This window comes from Prunus avium, chromosome 1 (genome assembly GCF_965620075.1).
Source record: "Prunus avium chromosome 1, drPruAviu1.hap1.1, whole genome shotgun sequence".
NCBI lineage: Eukaryota > Viridiplantae > Streptophyta > Magnoliopsida > Rosales > Rosaceae > Prunus > Prunus avium.
In genome coordinates this window covers 61980260-61991427 of record NC_142284.1, presented here as the reverse complement: position 1 = coordinate 61991427, position 11168 = coordinate 61980260, and the positions used below count along the sequence as shown (strand labels likewise).

Genomic DNA, 11168 nt, shown 5'->3' with positions numbered 1-11168 from the left:
TCTAACTAGAATGGTCCGAGCTAGCATAAGAAAAAGTTACTTGTTCCACAAGAAATATAGGTCTCCATTATAGGATTGGGTTCCTCTATAAACCGCACTGCATCATCTAGAGTTTTGAAACTGATTGTTTACTATTCAATTGTAACTATTGCAAGTAATGGATCGTTTTGGTTCAGGAAGTTCGAAAATCAAAATGACATAACATTCACAACAACATGATTACAAAGAAAAAATTATTACTGAGAGCAAAACTAAGGGGGAAAAAAACAAAGGTCGAACACAAATCCTTGTATACAGACATTAATTCCTAATTAAACAGTAACCTCAACTCTGTTGGGCTCCACTTGATCATCACCTTCATCTTCATTCTCTCTTGACATCTCCTCCAGCGATTTTCCCTTCGACTCCGGCACCAAAAACGTAAAGAAGAACCCCAAAATGCTGATCACACCAAGCACAATGAGAGAATTCCTCATTCCAATCCCAGGCGGGTACCCAGCATCAGTCTTAGACTTGTCTTGATTTTGTGATGCATACAAGAACCCGAAAGCCCCAATAATCGCCCCGGCCTTCCCCGCAGCCGCTGAAATCCCATGACATGTGGACCGGAACCTTGCTGGGAAAATCTCTGCCGGTACAACAAATGTTGTGCTATTGGGTCCAAAATTGGCAAAGAAAAATGTTAGACCGTATATGACAATAAATCCGATGTTGTTTTCAGGTCTAGTCCAGTGGTGGTATGGAATTGCCAAGAGAAACATGAAAGCAGTCATGAAGAAAAACCCAATTAGCTGAATTGCAAATCGGCCAATGTGATCGATGAGGAAGACCGTGACCCAGTACCCAGGAACCGTGCCACATAGGGCTATTAGTGTTTGTGCCCTAGCAATTTTGTAAATCTCATCTAGGGCACTCATAGAGCTTGCTGATGGCAACCATCCCACAGCGCTGAAGATGTCCTTTTGGAAAAGGTTTTGGCTATAGTAAGCAATGTCTAGCAAGAACCATGTGGAGGCCGTGCCCAATAAATGTAACCCATGTCTCCTAAGAAACTTTTTGGAAAATAGAGCAAACTTTGAGGGCCTGTGGTTTTGTGGCTGCGCATGCGCTACTTGTTGTTGCTCTTTCATCTCCACATTCAACACTTTAGCCATGTCTTGGCAAGCCTTGTTTTGATCCTTGGCTACCAAGGCAGTGTAACGAGGGGTCTCTGGCATTTTCATTCTCGAATAGAAAGTTAATGCCGCCGGGACAGCTCCAAACATGAGAATAATCCTCCATACATAGTCTGCCTGGGGCACAGTAGACCCAATTGGGTCCACTGAGTAGGGATCAGCATGGTATACGGCACGGAAGATAGAAGAAACAACAATAGCCACCATCCCGCCAGCCAAAATCCCAAACCCTTGCATGGCAAAAACGGCCGCTATAAACGCCCCGCGAGTCTTTTTATTGGCATACTCAGACATAATTGTCGCCGAAAGTGGGTAGTCGCCACCAATGCCAAACCCTAGCCAAAACCGGAAAAAGCAAAGAGTGGCAATGACAGAAGTTGGGGAGCTACCAAAAGAGAGACCGGATCCAATAGAACAACCCACCATGAGCATTAGGGTTATTCCATAAGCTCCTTTACGCCCGAGCTTGTCCCCGAGCCAACCGAAGAAGAGCTGGCCGGCTAGGGTTCCACATAGGGCAACTCCATTGACTGCGGCTGCTACGTTTGGTGGTAGGCTGCCCGGCTTTGCTGAGCCCTCGACGTGGTAATAAATGCGACCGAGGAGTTTGGTGACGAGGGAGATGCAAAAAAGGTCATAGGAATCGGTGAAGAAGCCCATGCCGGAGATCACAACAGCAGTGAAGTGGTAGAATTGGGTTTTGGCTGCGTCCAGCATGCTTAGGACTTGAAGCTGCTCGTCTTTCGCCATGGTTGGAGTTTGTGAATTTCTATCTCGATCAGATGTTTTCTTTTTCTAATCTCAAGTTCTTGAAAAAAAATGTGGATTGTGATTTATGTATTTATAGGGGTTTTAGGGAGGCAAATTAATCCTAGTCCAATAAGTACTAAGATATAATAAGGGTTTAAACTCCTATTTGGATTTCAAACTTCCTGTTGGATCTGTATTGGTTTGAATAAAATGAAATGAATTTAAGAGTTTTAACTCCTATTTCGACTCAAACTGCCTCTAGGATCAGTTCAAGATGAATAAAATACTTTTATCAAGACAAAATATTTATTTATTTATTAACATTAAAATAAATCAAAGGTTTAAAACGATTTGAAAATCAACACTTTGCGCAAATCCTATCAAGCAAAGGATTTTACAACTTATTTTCTTTTAACCATCAGGAGGCCCAAAAAAATAAAACAGGGATCATGATGAGTAATCAGGCCCAAGTGAATCAAATTGCCCGTCGGGCTTGGAGGTCAAAGACCGGTGTCCATGGTGGGAGACTGCCTTGTGAGTGGTGGCTCAGTGGTCGCCGTTAGCGACGGAGCAGATCCGGTGGTTTTCTTCGTTTTTCCTCTTTTGTATCTCGTGCAGAAGAATGTTTTTTTTTTTTTTTACAGAGAGAAAAATGGCCATGGGTGCCTAGAGAAATTCTTGCCAGCTTGCAGTGGGGTTTAGAGTTGCCCAATACTTGGCCTTTTCCCACATCTCCTCCACATCCACCCCTTAGGCGTCACTACACCAGAACATATCAGTTACGGCGCACAAAGTATGTCGTAAAGTGTCATTCACGACGCAAGGCTGCAAGCAGTAAAAACCCTAGTCATAAATGATGTTCCTCAATTACAACATGTTTTTCCAATCGTAAATAATCTCACTAAAAACACACTGTAAACCTTATTAAGACATGCATATAACGTTGTTATAATTACTTTAGATGGCTTGCATAGTGAGCCGTCATTCAATAGAAGCAATTACAACATGCAGTGTTTGTCATAAATGAAACTATTGATTAGCAATTACGGCTTATTATGTAGGCCGTGATAGGTTTTTTTTATATATTTTTTTTAATAAATAAATAAATAAATCTCATGTTGATTTTATCCTGTCATATTCAATACCTGTAACCTGTTTAAAAAACTCAAAATTTATAAAACCAATGCCATCTAACCCAGTATTAAAGAATAAAATAGATATCGAACAAGAATGAGATTAATGAAGGCATTAAACTCCATGTGCTTGGATTAATCAATAGAAATTTTCAAATACAAAAACATAACATTTGATTCATGAACTGAAGCACCTAATGTCAATAGAGCCATACAAAAAAGACCAAGCAATTTCCACAGATACTAAGCAGCAGCGAGTGCAGTGGCTGACGCTCCCAGCCCTAGTGTTAGTAGTTGATCATTTCCTCTCAGCAAACCAGCTTCTTGCTGAAACATCACCCAGAAAAAATAATGAAAATACATGAGTAAATCCACTCGAAAATTACTGAGCAATCTGTTAGTAGTTGACCATTACTGAGCAATCTGTTATTCTTAATCCACTCAAAATTAAAGACTATCTATCTATCTCATATCCCACTTACACAACCATAAAAAAAAAAGGTAAGCAAATTCATACTTACAAAGATCAGCAAAACATCAACAACATAATGATTACCTCCATCAACAGCTAGTCGAAGGTGATGAACTTTATTGGCCATGCAGGGTCTTGCATCTATAGCTACTCTTTCAACGGCAGCAAATCCATCTGCCTGTGGAATAGGAAGAAAGAAAGTTTGATAAAACTCGCTAATCCCTGGAAGTAGATATACCAACTCATACTAATTTAATATATGAAGCAAGGGAACTGAACTTACAAACGCTTGAGAGAGCTTCCCAAGAAACCTGTTGAACAGAAGCTAACATAGAATGTTATACACTTCGAGTCAATAACAGAACATGAAATACTCCACTATCATTGACAGCTATACCAAGCTCAGATATGAGAGATTCGACATCTTCCTCATCTATGACTAAGACCACAATGTCAGCAGCCTCCCTTGCCAACTTTTGAACTTCCTAACATTTCCAATGCAACAATATTTCAAATTCAGTCCGTTCTTTACCAGATCCTAAGTTCGGCAGTATATGCCCATTCTTTGTCCATTGCTATAGTGAACAACTTGTTAACTGAACCTGTTTAAAGCAACACGTTACACATATATTTTCATAGAGAATCGTTCATCCTGTTACAAATATATCACAGTAGTTAACACAAGTTCAGAACAATTACTCTGAACCTGCACACAGAAAATCAAATGATCCTCAAGAAGGCTCAGATTGTGACACATGTCATGCTTAGCTTGCCTGTTAGATGTTAAAATTTGTTATTGAGAGAGAGCTGTGCTTCTCTCAATAACAATCAGGTTACACACAAGAATTCATATAAATAAAATCGAATTAGATATAAATAAGCTATAAATCAAACATAACCCAAATGAAAAATAAACTCCAATCTTCAGTAACAAGGACAAAAAGGAACTAAAATTACCCGATTGTAGAGATCGAAGATGAGCAACTCCAGCTCACGACGAGCCAATGGTGGTGCACGCCTGTTCGGTGGCATGTGACGTCGAGACTTCAACTGACGGAATCGCAGAGACGAGAGGAGGCGGCGAGGGCGGTGCTCAGATGCCCAGCCCTAAAAGTTACTGATGAGAGAGAGGGACGAAGAGAGAGATGGAGAGAGAGAGAGAGAGGGAGCAAGAGAGCTTCAAGCTTCGTCTGTCTTCATTAGGAAAGAAAAAGGACGCTCAGACCCGCCCAGGCCGCCTAGAACCGCCCAGGCCGCCTAGGTGCCGCCTAACTCCCTTATAGCATCAGAGAGTTGTTATCTTAGTGGAGATTTCAATAGCTGAATGACATTTGATGGTTTTCATAGAGAAAGTCCAATCCAATCCAATCAAACGCAGCAGCCGAAATGAAAGAAAAAAAATTCGAAGCTTGAGTTGAGAGAGAGAGAGGCTGGAGACCGAGTCTTTGAAGCTTGAAAGCGAGCGAAATGGCTGTTACTGCGAGATCAAGTTTCGTGCTCGTTCCAAATATATTTAAACCGTATAGCCGATCGGCTATACCTTTAAAATATTCGAATATATTCAAAGCGTATAGCCGCACGGATATACCTTTAAAATAATATATTTAACTGGTAAAGCCGGGCGGCTATACTCTTGAAATGTACAATTTTGTCATGTTATCTTAGGGTTTAGGGCTAAAATACCACTTTAGCTAATTAGGATAGAGTTATTTCTTCAATTATTTTATTTATACCAATGATATTGGGGAATGAGAATTTAAATTCTTTCTAATACCTCCCACTCTAATGATTTCCAGTTATTAGCCCATTAGGCAAGAATAAAAAATAAATTTTATTTATAAGAAATAATACGGGTTAAACCCATAAATACAACAACAAAAAATAGGGATCCACCAACATTTTGGGGATAAAAGAATCTTGAATTTCAGGGTATAAAATTGCTTGTGTAAAAATTTACTTTCTAAAATTTATCCATCGTAATTATGAACTAAATCTAATGACAACCTTTTTCTTATTGCACTTGACAACCTGGCTCTTCTGCTTTTAGATACATCAGTATACTCTGTGCATATGAAAAATTGGATATAAAACATTCTAATGAGACAACGAAGAGAAGAGTTTTGAAATAAATTGAAGTTATGGCATTGATATATATATATATATATATATATATATATATATATATATATATATTATTTAATTAAACTTAGTGCTCTCATAATTTTTTATTTGTATAATTTATTCACCTATGTTAATTTTCTTTTAAGTTTATGATTAATTTATTAATTTCAATTTGCATTTATTCATTAATTTATTTTATTCATTATTTCTTTATTTTTTATTTTTTAGTTGCTCAAGTCATCTTCCAAGTCAATTACTTGGTCATACTCTTCATCCTCTTCCGTAGCTAGCTAATCTATTTCCTCTTCTAAGTCTTCAAAGTCTTCAAATTATTAAATACACAAACCAACTATTAAAGTCAAGCTTCCATTTATAACTAGTTAAAAATCCTTTTTAATCTAGTTCTTCTAAAACCCTCTATCTAAATGAGATTCAAACAACGTGTTAGATGAGAAGTAGCATCTCATTCTTAAATATACCATACCCACATCGTGCACCTTAAATTCCCAATGTTGTGAGTGGAGAAAAGTGCAATACCTCTCTTGTATCTCGCAAGCGTAGGAGATATCCAACCTTTCGTGAAGACACCAGTTTGATAAAGAAGCTAGCTACATCCAATCATACATTAATACCGGCAATCACAACCCACAATATACTCAATTTTAATAAAGAGAAATGTAAAGTTACCCAGAAGCTAAAACGCTCAGGGTCTTGTAGTGAAGGCATCAGCTCTTCCACGCCGAGAAGTCTCTCAAGTCGTCTTTGATCTGTAAAGAGATACTATCATACATCAAAAGTGCACATAGGTGAATTGAACACAAGAATAGGGGAAGAAACCATTCTAATGTACACTGGCATTACATATAGACTGAAAATTTAAATGGCTTGAATAAAGACAAATTGTCACTAGTAAATAAGATATGTTGATCTAGAGATAAAGATCCACCCCAAATGTTCCAAGCAAAAGCTTCCTAAAGATGAAATCTGAATATGACAGACATTTCAGTGGAACAAAAGGTTTAACCTAATAAAACTAATCTTCTTTTCCAACCATTACAACTGACCACCAAATTGAAACATGCAATCTCAGTCAGGAAGTAATATTCACCCACCCAAAATAATGGGAAATCTGATTCAGGATATTCTTAATGGTCATCCAAATACCTATTATAGAGGACTAAGAGATTTAACTTATTGAGATAACCCATTAAAAAAAACCAAAAGGAAGGTAAATTCCGAGTTCATTCAATTAATGTCATGAGCACTTTACCTTGACGTGCTGCTTTTTTACCCCGCGCTGTCCATAACCCAGCATACTCTATTACATTATTTGTCAATTCCTGCAACTGGACAGATGTAGAAGTTAAACCATATAGGCGCAACCAATATGAGGGGGGAAAACATGGAAGAACTTTGTCCTGCATCTTCCTACAGTGATGCATGTTACACTTTACAGGGCCTTTTAGCAATGACATTACTAGACTTAATTCTGTGACAACTATAATACATTTGAAGATTTACAACCAAATTCCATTAGGTCACGTGTCACATGTAAAATAAGATGCCTTATCCACAACACTTTAAGCTCTGCTTATTGTATCTCAAGTTTTGCCAATTGAAGTTGAAAACTACGCAACTTTGCATCTAGAAAAATGTGTGACCAATTTATTAATAAATAATTTTTTTTTTTAAAACTCAAAAGCATTGTTAAGCACCATATCAAGTTTAATTAACTCAAGCTTCTTACTATTCTCTACAACAAAAAATTTAAAAATAAAATATAAAAGAAAAGAGCACACTCCAATAGAGAGATTACAACAAACCAAATTGTCATGAACTTACATCTACTCTCTCTCTAGACCCTTCTGGTGCATATATGTCCTCGACCCATACGGTACCTGAAGCTGAAGAGCACATCAAAAGACAAAAATATTGAACAAGAGCAGTAACTAAAGATCAAATGAATGGCTAGACATCTCATAAGACAACTCACCCAACTTGGTCCCAAGATTGAATTATACGAAACCATTGGCGACTTTCAATCTGCATGAAATAGTATTATTTTAAGTATGTGAATCGATTATTAAAAAAAAACATCATAACTTCAAACAAAATACGTTATGACATGGAAATATTTATCATAGATAAGCCTAATATTTATCATACTAGAAAATTAAGAAGGAAAGGAGGAGGATGAAAGACCTACTTGGTAATCCTCTCTCTTTTTCCGGAACCAAAAAAAAAAAAAAAGACCTACTTGGTAATTTCCACTTCACAAGCAAAATCAGCTATTGAACCTGTTGAAGAATCAATGATAACCTACAAAATTTAAAAAACAAGCCACAATCAGTGAAACTTATTCTTTGGGTCAAACTTTATATACCTTAAGAAAGTTAAAAGGGAAAGAAAAGGACCAGTGACACTAATTTACCATTCTCATCCGATGGTTGCCTTCCATTATCCTCTTTACCCGTTGTTTAAGTGACAAGGTACAAGCAAAAATCTATGAATATTCAAAAAAAACAACAAAACACATGGATCACATGGACTGTAGAAAAGTACCAAGTAGGCATACAAAACTTGCCAGATAAGTTTGTCAACATAGTTTTTTTGCAGCAAATGCACTTCTACGTTTAAATATTTTATGAATGTCATATGTGAAAAATACAAACTGCTAACCAACATACCATAAGTCTACACCGAGGTTCAAAAATGGGTACAAGGGCAATATAGGTATTTTATACACACAAATAAACTAAAAAATAGCTATTAAATTGAAAAAATTAACAGCTGTCGATTTTTGGGTGTGTTTATAGTTTTTAAATGGTATAGGGTTTCTTTATAAGACTATGTCTAAGATTGGGTATATAACTACATTTGACTGTGGCTATAAGACTATGGCTATACTATTTTTTTTATAAAAAAAAAAATTAGGGAAAAACGAGTATAGCCGCGCGGCTATACTATTTTTTAAATAAAATTAAAAAACCGAGTATTTTTAAAATAAATTTGGAAAAAACCGAATATAGCCGATCGGCTATACTAATTTTCAAAAAATATGAACCACCATTCTAACCTTTCTAAGAGAATGGATTGATCTTCATAGGAATCTTTGGATCTACCATAGGAACCACCTTTAGCTACAAATTTTTTTGTCTTATTGTTCCTTCTTTTTGTGTAAATTTTGAATTTTATAACTATTGTGCACGAATTATAATAATTTGAGAAAATTTTGATAAATCGCATCAACATGTCATGTGGATATGTACACAAGGAATAAAATAACTTCTCAAGTGAGTCAACGAATTACTAGAGTATTTTCATGATCACAAATTTATTGATTCAATTTAAACATAATATTTTAAACATATAGCCGTATGACTATACCCTTGAAATATCATAATATGAATTTCTCTATTTTAATTACTTTATTTAGTAGTTATGTTTTAATTATTATTTACTTAGTGAATAATTAGTATTTAAGTATTTTATTAAAGAAAAAAATTAAAAAACCAATTACTATTTATTAAGTAATATATTTATGAATTTAATTAAAATATTTAATACTAATTATTCACAAAATAAATAATTATTAAAACATAATTACTAATGAAAGTAATTAAATAAGGCTAAAATTTTATTGAATTACTAAAAAGAAAATTTAAAATAAAAATGTACTGACCTAAAGATACTAAGTTTATACTTATTATTTAAAAAAACCTCTCCTGGAGAACTTTCGTCAGCACAGGTCTATCTCGACACAATTTTGCCGGATTAGACCTCTCCCGACGACATTTCGTCGGATAGGAAGCTTTTCTCGGGAGAGTTCTAATTTGGCAAATAGTTGCTAGCATCAAGGTATTAAATATCGATAATATCCCCGATATTATCCCGATAATATCTGATTTTTGGGGGTCTGATATTTTAACAACTAACCATAGTGTTATCGTCAATATATCGATATTATCCCGATATTATCGGGAAGATATTTTCAACATTTTTATGAATGATTTGGGCAATATATCGAGATATTATCGATAATATCCTGATACAAAACCCAAAAATATTTATGTACATGGTATTTGTGAAAACCATTTTACTCCTTCAACACCTTAACCACCATATCACTTATGTTTTTGTGAAAATACTAAAATATTTATATATACATGGTTTTGTTTTGAATTCTTTTTGCAAGAAACAAATTTTCACATGAGATGAGTAGTAACTATGGTTATACTCATAACCAACCATTTCCCTACCCTTCATATCCCATTCCTGTTGGGATGGAATCAAGCGACTCATGGAAAGAATCCGAGACTCAATCTTTAAATGATTTTGCTTATGGACAACGTCAACTAATCTCGGATCCATATGGGTGGCATGTTAACAATTACATGCAAAACTATTTTGGGGATTTATCATTTGATGACTACTCTTCAAAATGTACTTACTCTACACATAGAGATGATGAATATAGTGAAAATTTTGAACCTCATAGGAACTCTATGTTGTACTAAGTCACTCATGTATCTTACCATGCAATGTATAAAGTGTAAAATATTGTAGTAATTCATTATATATAAATGATTATGGTGTGTTTAATCTTCTTTCATTAATTACTACATATTTTCTACATTTACGGTGTTTGCCAGCTCGCTATATAATAAACTTAAATCAGTTAAATCCATCATGCAATGCATTTCCTTCCAATTTTTTGTGATAAACTAATAGATAATTGACTAAATAAACATCCTGCAAAGTTACAATAAAAATTTCCAAGTTTTTCTTACAATTTCCGTGGTTTTTATTCAATTTTTTCCGATACCGATAATATCCACATATTTCCGTGTTTTTTGACTTCCGATATTTCCGATACCTCCGATATTTAAGACCTTGGCTGGCATAGACATGTGTCGACGAAATGTCGTCGCGACAGGTCTTCTTGCTCTTTATTTATTTATTTTTACAATATAAAATTAGTTTCTTTACTTTTATTTTTGCCCAACTTCTTTAATTTAATATATATGTCATTAAGTAATACCTTATCCTTTTTTAATTACTTCAATTAGTAATTATATTATTATTCGAATATAGACGCGCAAATATATTGTTCAAATATTCGAATATATTTAGGAAATATGACAAAGGGCACCTAAAAAGATAAGCAACGTCATTATATCACTTCTCATACACATGCAACAAACAAACAAGGCATAAATTTTCTCTCAACCCTGAGCGTACACAAAGGAACAAAGCTAGAACGTAAATACATACCATGTCTAATTGATTCATTATCTCAAGGCTCAGGTTTGCTACAGAGAAATCCAGATTTTAATTGTTATATTTAAAGAGTATAGCCGCACGGCTATACTTGATAAACAGAATATTTACAAGTCTAGCCGATAAACAGAATATTTAACAGTATAGCCGTGCGGCTATAAGCCATAAACAGAATATTTTAAAAGAGATGGCTATACTCCATAAATAGAATATTTTAGAAGAGAGTATCGTCCCTTT

General features: G+C 35.2%; 1 long non-coding RNA gene and 1 pseudogene across 1 annotated transcript; both read right to left on the bottom strand.

Moving 5' to 3' along the window:
- Window positions 1-268: 268 nt before the first annotated feature.
- On the bottom strand, window positions 269-1957 carry LOC110765737 (inorganic phosphate transporter 1-4 pseudogene; annotated as a pseudogene).
- Window positions 1958-3192: 1235 nt separating this feature from the next.
- Window positions 3193-4994, bottom strand: LOC148298144 (uncharacterized). The gene is made up of 4 exons (XR_015833166.1): window positions 4488-4994; window positions 3814-4132; window positions 3615-3708; window positions 3193-3385 (listed from the first exon to the last, which is right to left on the bottom strand). It is a non-coding gene; the product is annotated as an uncharacterized LOC148298144 (long non-coding RNA).
- Between the last annotated feature and the right edge of the window lie 6174 nt (window positions 4995-11168).